The sequence below is a fragment of the Lynx rufus genome, unplaced genomic scaffold, assembly GCF_022079265.1.
Source record: "Lynx rufus isolate CCGP_SWC_20201006 ecotype Redwood Valley unplaced genomic scaffold, mLynRuf1.p SCAF_1, whole genome shotgun sequence".
Classification (NCBI taxonomy): domain Eukaryota; kingdom Metazoa; phylum Chordata; class Mammalia; order Carnivora; family Felidae; genus Lynx; species Lynx rufus.
Genome location: NW_025814823.1, coordinates 125,285,713 through 125,290,795, shown reverse-complemented (window position 1 = coordinate 125,290,795; position 5,083 = coordinate 125,285,713).

The window sequence follows — 5,083 nt, the reverse complement described above, 5'->3', positions numbered from 1 at the left end:
AGTAGTTTCCCAAGAGTACAATGGGAAGAGGAACAGTAGTGGTTGAGGCAAGAGAAAGGAAGGACAAAATAGTATGAGGAAGAGTCTAGGAGAGAAGAGATGACAAAAAAGGTGACATGGAAGTGAACCATGTTGTACTAAAAGTAGGGCATCTGGAAGACTTAGTTTCCACAGTGGCTTTATGTATAGGAGGGACTTAGTTTTCTGTACAAAGTCAGGCATGGCCCTGGTTGATTATAGTTCCAAGAGGAATCTAGTTTAGATGAGCCCATGAACAATAACAGTACCATAGTTTCATTTTAAGACAATATGAATCATGAGACTATGCAATAAATAACAGCTTTTAGGGGAAAAATAAGGAAAGAATATATTTACTACCCAACCTGATTTCAGAAACATTACAGTATAAAACATACATGCCTTAGAGTTAAGAAAATATGAAAGCTGGTTCTGTATAACTTCTTCATGTTTTTGGTTAGTGGAGGTGAGGGACACAGTCTTCGATGGAACATACTTTATTTCTTAATTAAATAAATGAGGAAGGTGTTGAGAGATGGCCATTCAAAGAAAATAAGAGGAGAGGAGATGAAAGGTCTTCATGATGTTATCAAGAATTTCCAATCACTGATTATTTTAGTTTGGGCTGGTCTTTATAACTGCAATATTGGGTTTATACAAAAACTTGGTATCTCCTCCTAAAGGATTCTAAAACATTGAGGGTTTTCAGTTCTTTGAAATGGGTTTCCTGGCTGAAGCCAAAATCTTGTTAATTTCTCAAATTCTCTATCAAAGTGACTATTTTGTCATATTTCTTCTATAATTCTTGTTTTTCTCTTCACCCAGCCAGTTGAGGATAAAGTTGTTTTGTTTGTTTGTTTGTTTGTTTGTTTGTTTTTAAATAAGGCTTCATTTACTCTTTCTCTGAAACTTGCTTCTTTAAATCCTAACGTAAAAAATTAACCTAAAAAAATTTCCTGTTTTTCTCTGCTTTGATATTTACATATCAAAATGAGCATAATGCTGGAGTGATTTGTATGCTCTAAGAGGCAAAACCAAACCCCTACTTGGTGTAATTTACTCAAATGCCAGATTCTCCTGGGGAAACTGGGCTCTCTTTATAACTTGATTCAAATAACTACTCTGATTCTCAATAGCTTTTATGAAATTACCATGTAGAGCCTAAATTGGTGCAGCTGAATTAAATAAATATCAGAGCTTAACATTCTTAATCGCAAACCTTCAATTTAACCAACCGTTTATTATAATCAAAAAGCAATCAATATGTTGATTGTGGTGACATGCAAAATGGAGATAGAATTATTAGTAATTACCCTATATTTGTAGTTCAGTGTGATGGAGAAATAACTGGAAAGAAATTTTGAAGCACACTATAGTTAAAGGACTGGTTGCTATGTTTTGGAGCAGCATGCTGTATTGATTGTAGTCTTTAAATAAATTGAATAACATAGGTTGCTGTCAAACATGTGAATTATTCATGAAGCAGAGTTTGGGAACATTAAAGCAGATACTGTTTATGAATATTCAAATGTGTTAATGTATAAACGACTGACCCAGCATTCTTGCATAAAGAAAAGATCTCACAAGCAAAGTGGAAATCTATTAGGCAAACTCACTGTCTTGGGTCACTCATTTGAAACATAGCCTGCTTATGTGAGAGATGGGGAATGAAGCCTGAACTCCTAATCAGAGAGGAACACTTGGTGACATTAAGTTTTTTGCAGGCTCCAGGAACCTCGGAATTGCTATGATCACATTTATGATGTGACTCTTGGATCCCGTCCTATTAATATTTGGACCTATATAGCAACATATCTTTGGTTTGCTTTTTCAGTCCTATTTATGAAAGGATGTAAGGAAATTACAGAGCATTCCATTTTTGAGAAATCCTTAATGAGGAGTTTCTTTTCTCTGAATAAGTCTTCACAGTGCTCCATAAACTATATGTTTTATTTTTCTATTTTTAATGTTTTTTATTTATTTTTGAGAAAGAGAGCGTGCAAGTGGAGGTGGGGCAGAGTGAGATGGGGACAGAGGATCTGAAGCAGGCTCCGAGCTGTCGCTGACAGCAGAGAGGAGGATGGGGGGCTCAGACTCATAAAATGTGAGATCATGACCTGAGCTGAAGTCGGGCATTCAACCGACTAAGCCACCCAGGCACCCTTATGCTATATGTTTTAATATTTATGAGGTCTCATTAGGAACAAAATCCTTATTTCCTAAAAACTCTGGAAACCATTGAGTCTTGGGAAGATATATTTTAGTAAATGATAAAATAGAGAATTTGTCTGATATTATCAGACTATGCAGGGTCTCATAGGAAGGCAGTGGTTTGTGACCAGTTAGGGTGACCAACTGACACAGGTTGCTTGGGACTCAGGGGGTTCCCAGTACGTGGGACCTTCAATTTGAAAACATGGTGCATTCTCAGGAAAACCCGAATGAATTGGTCACCCTACCAACCATACCAGTTTGACCAGAGGAATCTCCTGGGATGTGGAACTTACAGTGTTAATACCGGGAAAACTCTTGGACTGTTGGCTCCTCTACCCAAACTACAAAGTGAAATGGACAGATTTGGGGTGGGACAGTTGATAAAATTTCTAAAAGATGAATTTACAAAATTAAAAGCTGACCTTTTAACTTACAAAAGAGTAACAAATTTCCCTGTGAGTAGAATTTTATGTATATCATCTAGGATACCCTATCCCATCAACCACATGGCTGAATTTTTCAATAGAATATTTCAAATGTATGAATCAGAGCTAAAGAAGGGAGATTCTGGAGTATGAATTTCTGAATGTTACTGCATATTAGAATCACCATAGGAGCTTTGTAAGAATATGAATCCTTGAATTGCACTACTAGAGGTTAGGGGTTGGATGGAGCTTGGTAACTGGAATTTTATAAGCTCACAGAAAACACCACCCAAGTTTAGGAACAACTGAATGGGGAAATATTTCATTCAGGCTAAGGTGGGACCTGATGAATTATTCCTGTCCTGCCATAGGATACACCTCTTGGGTAACCATGATTTTCATGTCCCATGTGATGCAGTGAGCTCACTGCCTCTCAGCTTCTGGTGTCAGAAACCATTGGTTCACTTTTGACTTCAGTGCTTAGAAACTGAAAACTTAAAGCAGATCCCTGCTTTAAGGTCCCTGCACTCCCTGACCATCTGTTTCCTCATCTGTTGGAATGCTACAACAACAGAAGCTATTTCATAGAGTTGTTATAGAATTAAATGGTACAATATGTGTGAAATATTTATAAGCATGAGAGCCACAGGGTTCAATGAATATAATTTAATGTCTCTCCCTGAATAGTGATGGCTAAACTGCCAAATTCTTCCTCTTTTCTAGCTCTTTTACTGGATTTTCTGAAGATCATTTTTTATTCACACACTTATTCTTCAGATAGAGTGCTTCACTTTGTTAGCTTTCATCTTAAATATTTGACTACCCTGGGGCACCTGGTTGGCTCAGCCAGTTAAGTGTCCGACTTTTGATTGCGGCTCAGGACACGATCTCACGGTTTGTGAGATCAAGCGCTAACAGTGCAGAACCTGCTTAGGATTCTCTCTCTCCCTGTCTCTCTGCCCCTCCCTTGCTTGTGCACGCACACACACACACATACACACTCAAAATAAACAAACAAACAAATAAATAAATTTTAAAAATATTGGGCTAAATTAATGTTTGTGCCACATTTTCAGCTCTGTTTGTACAAGCATGTTTCTGAAAGGTTGGACTCAAGTCAGCCCAATTTGTTCTGGGTGCTATCAGATCCTCAGTCATTTACATGTAGCCAATCCAGATTTCTGTCAGAGATCGCATGAAACATTCCATTCTGGTATTGTGATCATGAGTTGGGGGTTGAAAAAAATAAGTCCCAGAATATAGGGCATAGGTGAGAATGCCCTCCTTTTTAATGTCCATCTAATCTCCTGTTCATTGCTCAAATAGGTGAGATTTTGATATATTTCATGAATTTGAGTTGGCTTCAGCTATGTTAATTTTCATTTCCTTATTTTCTACTTCTTGGAAGGATGCCTCACCCTCACCTCCATGTACCAAGAAGAGTGATCATGTGGAAGTCATGACCATCTTGGTTATGGTAGTGTGGCTGCAATGGGCTAGTTGATGACCAAATAATTTCTTTTCCTTCCAGTCACATAGCTACATGTTTCTCAGTCTTCCTCGCAGTTAGACACGGCAATATGACTGAATTCTGAACAATGGATTTGGGTGATATTATGTGTTATATCTGGTACTGGCTAAGAAAACCTTCTGTGTAACCCTACAAATTCTCTCTTCCCTTCCCTGCCGATCTAATGCAAAGGGTCTAGTGAAGCCAACAGGTTAAAAGAACCTTGGTTCCTGGGTCACTGATCAGAGAAGAACTGCTTAAGGGAGCTGCATAGGAACAGCTGCGTTGTACCATCGCATTTATAAAAACTAACCTCTCATTGGATTTAGTCACTGAGATGTTGGGTTTACCTGTTTCATCCTCTTAGCCCATCCTGACTTTTTAAGTAGGAAGGAGGGCTTGCAGGTATCTAAGACAAACATCTGGCAAATAACATTTTGGCCTCTAACATTGTTATTCTTTTCTATAAAATGTGTTTTTAAAAATAAAGTTATGTAAGTCTCTACATATTTATTGTAGAAAACTTAGAAAGAAGGAAGAAAGTTAAGATAACCCATAATTATAACCCATAATATAATCCATATATAATAATACCATATATTCTTCTGGACTATTTTCTCTGTATATGAATTTTTTTTCTAAAAATAAACTCATCTGTCTTTTTTTTAAGTTTGTTTATTTATTTTGAAAGAGAGATAGTGGAGCAGGGGCAGAAAGAGAGGGAGAGAGAATCCCAAGCAGGCTTCGCACTGTCATTGCAGAGCTCAATGTGGGGCTCAGTCCCGTGAACTGTGGGATCATGACCTGAGCCGAAATCAAGAGTCGGTTGCTTAATCAACTGAGCCACCAGGAAAAAAAAAAATCATCATTTTTATGGCAGTACCATGATCTATTTAGTGACCCGTTATTAAGCATT